A 13,263-nucleotide genomic window follows, 5' to 3' on the forward strand; every position below is an offset into this window, starting at 1 on the left:
ATATGATGAATTGGTATGAGCTGCTGCTGCTATATGATGAATTGCTATGAGCTACTGCTGCTATATGATGAATTGCTATGAGCTGCTACTGCTATATGATGAGTTGCTATAAGCTGCTCCTACTGTTGATGTATGATGAATTGCTATGAGCTGCTCCTGCTGATGCTATATGATGAATTGCTACGAGCTGCTCCTGCCGCTGCTATATGATGAATTGCTATGAGCTGCTCCTGCTGTTGCTATATGATGAATTGCTATGAGCTACTCCTGCTGCTACTATATGATGAATTGCTATGAGTTGCTGCTGGTATATGATGAATTGCACACTACTGCTGTCGCTACTGCTGTCGCTACTGCTGTATGATGAGTTGCTATGAGCTACAGCTGCTACTATATGATGCTTTCAGGTGGTGCTACTATATGATAATAACCAGCCACTTGGACCATCGAATTTCAATAAATAATTGTTCTTCATTTAAATGTGGGTCATGCGTTTTTTGTTTAAATTAGGCAATGGGATCTCTATGGAAAACATTGACCAAAGTAGATTGTGCCAAGTAGATGGTATCTTTGTATTTGCATTTTGAGCAAATAGTGATGGTCTGTTTTCCTATCATATTAATTACTGCACTGGGTTCAATTTGTGATGTTTGCAAGTCAAATTAATTTTCATATGGGCAGCAAAATGAAAAAATATAATGCAATCTAGACTTTTCACTTATCATACCAAAGATAAGCTGAAAACGCAATGAATAGAACTGGTTGGCTTATTACATGGAGCTTATATTCACAGGTGCTTATTTTCTTAGGATAACTCGTAATAATTGTCCCTAAGAAACTTGGCCAATAGAACTGACATACAAATAACATGTCACGATGATTGCAATGGAGGAGTGACGTACCATAGCACACTGTATAGGCTCACCGCTGGCTCTCCTTTTTTTTGCGATGTTCCATGAAATTGCCACATACATCTTGTACTGTTTCATTGTGTAACCCAATCTGCAAGTTGGCACGGCTAATTTCAGACATCTCTACATGATAATACAATGCATATCCCTTGCGCATATTTAAACTACAAATTAATGATTGTGTGCGTAGCATAAACTAGCCATGACTCTGTGTGCTGGACTAGCAGGCACTCTAAGGGAGCCCAATGTATTGTACTGGAATTCCTACATGCCACCTACGATTTTGTGTAATGTACTGCCTCTGTTCCTAAATATATGTCTACGTAGAGATTCCAGTATGGACCACATACAGATGTATATAGATGCATTTTCGAGTGTAGATTCACTCATTTTGCTCCGTATGTAGCCTATAGTGGAATCTCTAGAAAGACTTATATTTAAGAACGGAGGTACGAAGTAGTATCATGTATGACATCTACATATCTAATTTAGCAGCCAGTAGTAGAAATCATTGTCTGCACAAAGGGATTATTGGTCGAAAATCCTAGCAAAGCACGCTGGCAGGCACAGAACAATACAAGAGAGAGAGACACACTTACAAGATCATAGCAATGCCTCGGTCCAGGATCTTGGTTGGCCAAGCTGTTAGATCCAGAAGAAACATCGTCCTTGTAGTTTTTGCCAGCTGCATAACAGGTAACAGCGACCTGTTAGTATATTTGAAGTACATCGGGCAGGTGATGCTGGACGGGTTTAAAGGTGACAAGTACCTAGGCCGTGGCGGGTGCTTGTCATCTTGCCAGACGATGGGAATCAGGTTAGAAACGTCAAGGGTGATGACGCTGCGCTGGCTGTCGGGGTCCGGTAAGGAGATCTAGAACCGTCGAGTAGGGTGTTTGTGGAGCGGCTCCGGTATGGTGGACTACAGTGTGGGCGAGGCGGATCTGTGGCCGTGGACGATGGCGTAGGTGAAGCTGCTCCGGTGGTTGGGTTAAGGATGGTGTCGACGATGCGGATCTGTGGCCGTGGACGGGGAGTCAGAAGCTGCTCTGGTAGGTTGGATGATGCCACACTGCGGCAGAAGGCACCTTATTCCCCCTCCCCACCTCCCAGGTCGTGGCCTTGAGGTGTTGTTGAAGGATGAGCTCATCCTGCACAACTACGGCTGATGCCACGCTGCGGCAGAAGGCACCTTATTCCCACTCCCCACCTCCCAGGCCGTGGCCTTGAGGTGCTGTTGAAGGATGAGCTCATCCAACAAGGTGAGGATCTCCTCTGATTTTTTGCCAAATTTTCATTCTGATACACTATACGATGAATTGATATGAGCTGCTTCTGCTGCTGCTATATGATGCATTGCTATGAGCTGCTCCTGCTGCTGCTATATGATGAATTTCTATGAGCTGCTGCTGCTATATGATGAATTGCTATGAGCTGCTGCTGCTATATGATGAATTGCGATGAGCTGCTGCTGCTATATGATGAGTTGCTATAAGCTGCTCCTACTGCTGTTGTATGATGAATTGCTATGAGCTGCTCCTGCTGATGCTATATGATGAATTGCTATGAGCTGCTCCTGCCGCTGCTATATGATGAATTGCTTTGAGTTGCTCCTCCTGTTGCTATATGATGAATTGCTATGAGCTGCTCCTGCTGCAGCTATATGATGAATTGCTATGAGTTGCTACTGGTATATGATGAATTGCACACTGCTGTTGTTGCTGCTGCTGTATGATGAGTTGCTATGAGCTGCAGCTGCTGCTATATGATGCTTTCAGGTGGTGCTGCTATATGATAATAACCAGCCACTTGGACCATCGAATTTCAATAAATAATTGTTCTTCATTTAAATGTGGGTCATGCGTTTTTCGTTTAAATTAGGCAATGGGATCTCTATGGAAAACATTGACCAAAGTAGATTGTGCCAAGTAGATGGTATCTTTGTATTTGTATTTTGAGCAAATAGTGATGGTCTGTTTTCCTATCATATTAATTACTGCACTGGGTTCAATTTGTGATGTTTGCAAGGCAAATTAATTTTCATATGGGCAGCAAAATGAAAAAATATAATGCAATCTAGACTTTTCACTTATCATACCAAAGATAAGCTGAAAACGCAATGAAAAGAACTGGTTGGCTTATTACATGGAGCTTATATTCACAGGTGCTTATTTTCTTAGGATAACTCGTAATAACTGTCCCTAAGAAACTTGGCCAATAGAACTGACATACAAATAACATGTCACGATGATTGCAATGGAGGAGTGACGTACCATAGCACACTGTATAGGCTCACCGCTGGCTCTCCTTTTTTGCGATGTTCCATGAAATTGCCACATACATCTTGTACTGTTTCGTTGTGTAACCCAATCTGCAAGTTGGCACGGCTAATTTCAGACATCTCTACATGATAATACATTGCATATCCCTTGCGCATATTTAAACTACCAATTAATGATTGTGTGCGTAGCATAAACTAGCCATGACTCTGTGTGCTGGACTAGCAGGCACTCTAAGGGAGCCTAATGTAGTGTATTGGAATTCCTACATGCCACCTATGATTTTGTGTAATGTACTGCCTCTGTTCCTAAATATATGTCTATGTAGAGATTCCAGTATGGACCACATACAGATGTATATAGATGCATTTTCGAGTGTAGATTCACTCATTTTGCTCCGTATGTAGCCTATAGTGGAATCTCTAGAAAGACTTATATTTAGGAATGGAGGTACAAAGTAGTATCATGTATGACATCTACATATCTAATTTAGCAGCTAGCAGTAGAAATCATTGTCTGCACAAAGGGATTATTGGTCGAAAATGCTAGCAAAGCACGCTGGCAGGCACAGAACAATACAAGAGAGAGAGAGACACGCTTACAAGATTATAGCAATGCCTCGGTCCAGGATCTTGGTTGGCCAAGCTGTTAGATCCAGAAGAAACATCGTCCTTGTAGTTTTTGCCAGCTGCATAACAGGTAACAGCGACCTGTTAGTATATTTGAAGTACATCGGGCAGGTGATGCTGGACGGGTTTAAAGGTGACAAGTACCTAGGCCGTGGCGGGTGCTTGGCATCTTGCCAGACAGTGGGAATCAGGTTAGAAACGTCAAGGGTGATGACGCCGCGCTGGCTGTCGGGGTCCGGTAAGGAGATCTAGAACCGTCGAGTACGGTGTTTGTGGAGCGGCTCCGGTATGGTGGACTACGGTGTGGGCGAAGCGGATCTGTGGCCGTGGACGATGGCGTAGGTGAAGCTGCTCCGGTGGTTGGGTTAAGGATGGTGTCGACGATGCGGATCTGCGGCCGTGGACGGGGCGTCAGAAGCTGCTCCGGTAGTGTTGAGGATATAGACCTGAGGGTCACCCGCCAGGAGGGCCGGGTTACTCCAAGGATCATTACCAGAAGCCCGGAGCTAAGTTTCAGGATAATGGGCCAGAGATGGGCTGAGACCCGGATATGGCTTAAAGCCCGTAGTTACAATCATTGTTATAGTAGACTTGTAGTGTAAGGCAAGTATTGTTTAGAGTCCGAGCCGGACACTCTTATGAGCCGGCCGGGACTCTAAGGGCTGCTGGGCGTCAGCCTCCTTATATAAAGGGACGACCCGGAGCGGTTGGAGGGGACAACGATCTCTCCGAGAGCCGGGCATAGCTGTTTAGCTCCCTGGCGATCGTAACCCTAATCAATAACACCTTGAACTGGACGTAGGCTTTTACCTTCACCGTAAGGGGCCGAACCAGTATAAACCCTCGTGTTCCTTGTCCCGCATAACCCCTTCAAGCTTCCTAGTTGCGATGACTCCACGATTAAGTCCTAGCCCGAGGACATCTGCCGTGACAATTTCACGACAGTTGGCGCCCACCGTGGGGCAAACGCACGGTGGATTTGAGTTCTTGAAGGGCAGCTTCGAAGGGCTCAAGCTCTACATCGAGGATGCAGACTGGGGCCCCGACGCCGGCTCAATTGAGTACGGGTACCGGGTCCCCTTCGGCGGAATTCACGTTTTCATTGGCAAGATTGGTGAGCCGGGCCCTGAGCCGGGTCTCTGCGCTGATCTCATTGAGACGGCTCAGCTTGCGTGACCCGTCCGGGCCCGGCCTGCCTTAAAGCATGCTTTTGTGGGGTGTATCCATGGAGGACTCTCCGATCGATCTAGATCTGGTGAGTAGACGGCCGCCGGCTCTGACGGCGAGTCGGCCACCGATGAGTCAAACTCGTTGTACCAACTTCAGGATGGCAGGCTCATGGGTTGTTCCGATGGTGATAGTATTCCAGACCTTTTTGAGCCGCCAAGTCAGGTTGGAGTTTTTATGGCTGGTGCGCAGCCTGTTCAGAACCCCACTGCTGGAGCGGGAAACCCGGTGCCTTCTCCGGCTCAGGTGCTAATGGATCTCACGGACAAGATGACGGCCCTGTTAACCACCACGGTTGACCCGGCAGATCAAGCCCAGCATGACGCGGAGGTGGCACAGTTAAAATTGGATCTGATGAAAGCTAAAGAGGATCTTGCAGCAGAAGGGATCAGGCTGGCGGCGGAGCGGGCGGCTCTCGACGCCCGGACTCAGTTGATTCAGGCGCAGTCCTTCCAACTCACGATGGATCAGAACGCGGCCAATGAGGTCATGAGAAGGAGGCATCAGAAGGCCTAGTCTCGACTCCCGCCGGCTTACGATCCGCGCAATCTCTTCAACACGCCGGGTGCGGGATCCAGTAACCCACCAGGGGGCATTGCGCCCGGGTCGGGGCCCCTTATTCAGCCGCTAGTAATGGGGCCTCCCCAGGTGCCCCCTGCCCCGCCTCAGTATGTGCCGATACCCCCGGGTCATTACGATAACCCGCTGGAGAACATGGTAGCTGCGGCAGCACGACTGGCGGCTCTTCCCGTTGACGGCAATTCTCCGGCAGCCGTCGAAACCCGCCGGGTCAGGGAACTCCTGCAGACGGCTCTAGCACAGCAAGAGGCGTACTCCTACAGCCGGGACAGGATCCACTCAACTCCTCGCCCAGGCCAGAGCCCGAGTTACAGCCGGCACATGGTCTCAGCGACCGGCTCAAGTAATGTCCGACGCCATGACCCACCCCCTGGTCATGGCCCGGCCCATGTTGGGGCCTTCTACGCAGCAGACCAAGCACGGCAAGAGGCGGAGCAGGTGCCGCAATTGACGGCTTATCAGACCCCCCCCCCCCGGCTTATCCGACGGCGTCCGTCGATGTGGGTATTTCTACCAGGACCGGGGGTGTCCCTTGTTTGGTGCCGGCCATCCGTAATGAATGTCTACCTAAGGATTTCAAGGGCCCTAGGAAGGTGCCTAACTATACAGCTGACTTACAGCCTGCGGCCTGGATTGAGAGTTATGAGATGGCTATGGAACTACTAGAGGTCAGCGAGGTGGCCATGGCCAAATATTTCACCATGATGTTAGATGGAACTGCCTGCACGTGGTTAAAAGGGCTGCCACCGAACTCCATTGGGTCTTGGGCTGAGCTGAAGGCCCGGTTCATTCAAAACTTCAAGGATACCTGTAGGCAGTCTATGTCGATTGTGGATTTGACTAACTGTAAGCAGCAGGAGGGTGAATCCACGACCCATTGGGTTCGCCGGGTCAAGGAGATCATACATTCATCAGATAAGATGGACGCCGGCTCTGCAGTCTTGATGTTAGAACAGAACTGTCATTTTGTGCCCCTAAAGATGAAACTTGGGCGGCTTAAACGCGACTGCACGGATATGGGTACACTAATGGCGGCTCTTGTCAAGTACGCCGATTCTGATGGTACCAAGGATCCCCCTTCAGATGATGAAAGGACAGGGAAGGGAAAGAAGAACGGCAACGGCAAGGGTCCTCAGTTTAACCCGGGGAATCAAGGAGGAGGCAAGCGCAAGGCCGATGGCAGTCTAGAGTTCGTAGCCAACGCCCAAGGCAACAACCAGCGACGCAAGGGGAGGCCCCCTCCCCGAGGCGGCGGGTCAGGACCTTCTCTGGAGCAGCTGTTGAATGAACATTGTCCGAGACACGGCTCTAGAGAGAAGCCAGCGACTCACCTGTGGAAGGATTGTGCTATCATGAAGGCATTTAAAAACTACAATGGCCCGGGCGGCGGCTCAGGCACCGGCGGCTTTCATGGCCCGGGCGGCGGGTCAAATTCCGGTCCTCAGAACGGTCAAGGAGGCTTTAATCAACAGTCTGGTCAGGGTCATCAACAGCAACAGGGGGGCTATCAGACCAACCCAAAGCAGCTTAGCGGTGGACAGTATCACGTGTTCACCACTAGTTTGTGCAAACGAGACGAAAAGCTTCACAAAAGGGTTGTTAATGCTGTCGCGCCGGCGGTTCCACGCTACTTACGGTGGTCGGAGCAGCCCATAGTGTGGAGCAGGGAGGATCACCCTCCCCGGGTTGATAACCCGGGCCACCTGGCCTTAGTGGTGGCTCCTCAAGTGGGAGGCTATAAGTTCACAAAGGTACTCATGGATGGAGGCAGCAGCATCAACATCCTCTATTATGAGACTTTCCGCCGTATGGGGCTAGTTGATAAGAACCTCAGCCAGTCAAATACTATCTTCCATGGTGTGGTACCTGGTAAATCGGCTTATCCAGTCGGCAAGATCGAACTGGAAGTGGCCTTCGGTGATGAGAACAACTACAGGGTGGAAAAGTTGACCTTTGAGGTGGTCAAGATAAGAAGTCCATACCATGCTATATTCGGACGGCCGGCTTACGCCAAGTTCATGGCACAGCCGTGTTATGTGTACTTACAACTCAAGATGCCGGGTCACAACGGGACCATTACGGTTCACGGCAGCCGGAAAGTGGCTCTGGAGTGTGAGGAAGGTGACGCGGCTTATGCAGAGTCTGTTTGTGCCACAGAAGAGTTGAAATTTTATAAAGACAATGCTGACCCAACAGATATGACCTCTCTGAAAAAGCCAACCACGGAGAATGAACCAGCAATGAAGTTTAAATCAGCTGATGAGACTAAACTTGTTGATTTTGTTCCAGGTGACTCGTCTCAGCAGTTCAGCATCAGTGCAAATCTGGACCCGAAATAGGAAGGCGCGCTCATCGAGTTCATCCGTGAGAATAGGGACATCTTTGCATGGAAACCTTCTGACATGCCAGGTGTACCTAGAGAACTCGCTGAGCACACTCTCAATGTTGATCCAAAATTTAAGCCGATCAGACAGTTCCTTCGACGGTTCAATGAAGAGAGGTGGAAGGCTATTGGTGAAGAAGTGGCCCGGCTTTTGGCGGCCGGGTTCATTGTTGAGGTGTTTCACCCAGAGTGGTTGGCTAACCCGGTGCTTGTACTTAAAAAGAACGGCACCTGGCGGATGTGTGTGGATTACACGGACTTGAACAAGGCGTGTCCGGCTGATCCTTTTGCTCTCCCCCGTATCGACCAAATCATTGATGCTACGGCAGGTTGTGCACGCTTAAGTTTTTTGGATGCTTATTCCGGGTATCATCAGATTAAGATGGCAGTTAAGGACCAGGAGAAGACGGCGTTCATCACTCCCTTTGGAGCCTTCTGCTATGTGTCTATGCCCTTTGGACTCAAGTGTGCACAGGCGACTTACCAGCGTTGTGTGCAGAATTGTCTTCATAAACAGATCGAGCGCAATGTTCACGCTTATGTGGACGACATTGTGGTTAAATCCATCAAGGAGGAAACCCTGATAGATGACTTAAGGGAAACCTTCGACAATCTCCGGGTCTACAAGATGATGCTTAACCCGGCCAAATGTGTTTTTGGTGTTCCTGCAGGCAAACTATTGGGTTTCTTGGTTTCTGACAGAGGCATTGAGGCTAACCCGGAGAAGATCAAGGCCATCACTTCCTTGGCTAGGCCGGCGTGCGTAAATGACGTTCAGCGTTTGGCGGGTCGCATCGCTGCTTTAAGCCGGATTATAAGTCGTTTGGGTGAGAAGGCTATGCCCTTATATCAGTTGATGAAGAAGACTGACAACTTCATCTGGAATGATGCAGCCAATACCGCTTTTGAGGATTTGAAAAAGCAACTGGCAGAGCCCCCTGTCCTTGCTGCTCCGGTTGATAAGGAGCCCTTGCTACTGTATGTGGCAGCAAACGCACGAGCCGTCAGCGTGGCTATTGTGGTAGAGCGCAAGGAGGCGGGTAAGGAGCATCCGGTTCAGCGGCCGGTTTATTATATCAGTGAGGTGCTCATTGAGTCCAAGCAGAGGTATCCACATTGGCAGAAGCTTGTGTATGGGGTGTTTATGGCGAGCCGGAAGCTTAAGCATTATTTTCAGGGTCATCCCATCACTGTGGTCAGTTCCGCCCCTCTTGGTGATATTATCCAAAACAGAGAGGCTACAGGGAGAATCGCTAAGTGGGCTATAGAACTTGGACCTCATGACCTTAAATATGTGCCACGCACTGCTGTCAAGTCTCAGGCCTTGGTGGATTTCATCAATGATTGGACGGAGTCACAAGTACCCGAGCAAAAGCCGGATAACACTTATTGGACTATTCACTTTGATGGGTCCAGGCAGCTGGAGGGCTCGGGGGCTGGTGTTGTCTTGGCTTCCCCTAAAGGGGACAAGTTCCATTATGTGTTACGGTTGATGTTTCCTTGCACTAACAATGCGGCTGAATACGAGGCTTTGCTCCACGGTCTTCGGGTGGCTAAGGAGATGAGCTTAAGCCGGGTGAGGTGTTTTGGTGACTCAGACTTGGTGGCTCAACAAGTATCAGGCACCTGGGATTCTAAGGATCCTCTAATGGCGGCTTATCGCCGCGAGGTTGATACCATTGCCGGGCACTTTCAGGGATATCAAGTGGAGCACATTGACCGCAGGAAGAATGAGGCGGCTGATGCTTTAAACCGGCTCGGCTCTCAGCGAAAGCCGGTGCCGTCTAACACTTTCCTGGATGTCCTATATAACCCTTCGGTTAAGTTGCCCACAGAGGAGGACTTGGCTATCCCTGACTCGGAGGCACGACTGGTGGCGGCTCTTCATATCATACCAGACTGGACAATGCCATATCTGGCTTATATAACCCGGGGAGAGTTGCCTGAGGATGAAATTCTGGCCAGGCAAATAACCCGGCGGGCTAAGTCAATGATTGTTATCGATGGCGAGTTGCATCATCGCAGTATTTCAGGGGCATTCCAGCGTTGTATCTCCCCTGAGGAAGGTCAAGAGATCTTGCGCGAGATCCATGAAGGGGATTGTGGCCATCATGCCGGTTCAAAATCTCTAGTGGCCAAGGCTTTCCGTCATGGTTTTTATTGGCTGACGGCTCACGCTGATGCAGAGGACTTGGTCAGTAAATGTGATGGCTGCCAAAGGTTCTCCCGACGGGCTCATGTGCCGGCTCAGGAATTGAGGATGATCCCGATCACTTGGCCCTTTGCGGTCTGGGGGCTTGATATGGTCGGGCCTTTTAAACGGTCCAAAGATAAGAAGACCCACCTCTTGGTGGCAGTGGACAAATTCACGAAGTGGGTGGAAGCTGAGCCAGTTAGCAAGTGTGATGCAGCCACGGCGGTTCAATTTATGAAAAAGGTGATCTTCCGCTTCGGCTTTCCACACAGCATTATAACAGACAATGGCACTAAGCTGTCCAAAGGCGCTATGGAGGAATTTTGTCAAAGAGAGCATATCCGGCTTGATGCCTCTTCAGTGGCACACCCCCAATCCAATGGTCAAGCTGAGAGAGCTAACCAGGAGATTCTGAAGGGCATTAAACCCCGGCTCTTGGTCCCTTTGCAACGGACGCCGGGTTGTTGGGTGGAGGAGTTGCCCTCTGTTTTATGGAGCATCAACACTACTCCTAACAGGTCTACAGGCTTCACGCCTTTCTTCGTGGTTTATGGAGCAGAAGCAGTTCTCCCCAGCGACATCCGTCATGATTCACCTCGTGTGGCGGCTTATGTTGAGACGGATAATGAGCAGGCGCGCCAAGATGCTCTGGACTTGTTGGACGAATGGCGTGATGTGGCAGCCGCCCGTTCAGCGATTTACCAACAAGACCTGCGTCGTTATCATAGCCGCCGGGTCAAGTCATGGGTCTTTCAGGAAGGCGACCTGGTGCTCCGGCTCATCCAGGATCAAACGGATGCACACAAGTTATCCCCACCTTGGGAAGGGCCTTTTGTGGTCAGTAAGAACTTGCACAACGGGTCATATTACCTCATTGATATCCGGGAGCATAAGGACTCGCGTAAATCTGAGGAGGAGACCCGTCGGCCGTGGAACATAGCTCAGCTTCGGCCTTACTACACTTGAGCTACCGGCTCTTGTGATGTACATATTTATCTCAGCCATGTATATATTATGATAAAGAAATAAAGCAGGACCTCTGTCCTCTGCTCTCTCCCAAGTATGTGTGTTGTTTTTTACATGCTGACTTACAGAAGATCCGGCTTATGATCATCTTCAAATCTAGCTATAAGCAATAAAGTCACTTGGGGGCTTCCTGTTCACACATGGGTCGTATTCGAACCAAAGAGAACATAGCTGTCGATACCCATTTGATTGGCAAAGTGCCGAGCTCATTGGGAGGTTGCCTTTGGTCATATTTGAATCATAGTGTGACCCCTCTGAGAACCGACGTGGATCGTATTCGAATCAGCGTCGTAAAACAATTTTCAGAATCACTTGGGGGCTTCCTGTTCAAACATGGGTCGTATTCGAACCCAAGAGAACATAGCTGTCGATACCCTCTTGATTGGCATCGCCGAACCCACTGGGGGCTATATGATCGTATCCGAATCTTAGCTTAACCCCTTTGGACCGAGGTTCTGGTCGTATTCGAACCGGAAGCCCTTAAATTTCTACATTTTACCACAAGTTTACTCTGATCATGTCAAAGTATGTACTGCCGGGTTTCACTTGCTGGCTTAATTTTGGTTTATCTTGTTAGTTGAGCATCATGGATGTCATCAAGACAAGTAAATTCGAGTTCAGATACTAACCGTGCTACCCGGGTTATTTAACCCGGAAGTATGCTTACAAGCTGTTGAGTGTGTTATCACGACTATGTTCGGAATATAGTTAAGGACCAGTCTTTTTGGTTTGAATTTCCGGGTTCTCCATCTCAGACACCTGATTCTCAGGGCGGTAAGCCGCCTTGTGACTTGTGATTTGCCTTCTTATGCAGATACTTAAAGGTACTTTTTTAAACGGTTGAGAAGCACGAAGGATAATTATAACCCGGAGGAGCATCAAAAAGAATGACTTCAAAGGATTTCAGCATTCATTACGTGCACGATGGCACGGCAGAGATAAATTGTTGCACCTATTCTATTACAAAAATCTTTCAAAGTTTCAAGGGTGGAGCGTTGTTTGGGGAGCCGCTAGCCGGTTTATGATGCCTGCTGAGTCGAAGTCCCCGGCTCATCTTCTGCTCCGGCTGATCCCAAGGCTTCGAAGGTCGACGACTTCCAGTTGATGCCACTGAGAGCTTCGAACTGAGCTTCTTCGTCAATTAACCCGGCCGGGTTAAAAAATCCGGGGCGAAGGTGTGCTGGCGAGCCGGGGGAACTAGATTGATAGCTTCATAGCGAGGGGTTGGAATCCTCTGATTCTCCGCGTTGTATCCCGGCTGATACTTTGTTAAATCGGTGTCGTTCCCGATGATGGTGGCCACCGGGCGCACAACCTTCACACAAGCCGCGAAGTCCTTTTGGTCGAACGCTGAGCCGTCTTCTTTCAGGCTGGGGTAACCCAGGGCGATGTCTGCCGGGTCTAGCTCCGGCAAGAAGGCTTTGGCCCGGCTCAGTGCGGCAATGGCTCCGGATCTCGCGGATGCTCGTCGTAGCTCCTGGATCCGCTGCGGCAGAACTGCGAGCCGGCGCAGGACTTCGGCCAGATGAGTCGGCACTTCATTCGACAGGGCCACCACAACTAAGGCCTGTTGTGACCTGGTGTAGAGCTGTTCCACCAGGGTGTACACGGCCTTTAACTTGGTGACCACGCTCTGGTTCAAGTTGGCGCTTCTGGAACCTGTTTAAACAACATCAGATGACCCGGTGATAAGGATGAGTTAAGAGATGTAAACATGCCAACGTGAATGAAAGCCGGTGAGGCGACTTACCGAAGATGGCAGCTACCATTTGGGACACTTGGCGCTTTAGACCGGAGAGCTCAGCGGTCTTCTCAGTGAGGGCCTTCTCCGCCTGTTCTGCCCGGGTCACCAGTGCGGCTTTCTCCTCAGCCCAGGCCTTTCGCTCAGCGTCGAATTCAGTTTTCAATTTCTCCTGAGCGGCGATGCTAGAGACAAACTTGGCATTTGCCTTCCGGGTCTCCATTTCTTGTGCCTTCAGCCGGCTCTTGAGATCCGCCAGGTCCGACTCTAATTTCTTGCCAACAGCCTGCATAT

The sequence above is a fragment of the Aegilops tauschii genome, chromosome 4, assembly GCF_002575655.3.
Source record: "Aegilops tauschii subsp. strangulata cultivar AL8/78 chromosome 4, Aet v6.0, whole genome shotgun sequence".
In the NCBI taxonomy this organism is placed as follows: Eukaryota; Viridiplantae; Streptophyta; class Magnoliopsida; order Poales; family Poaceae; genus Aegilops; species Aegilops tauschii.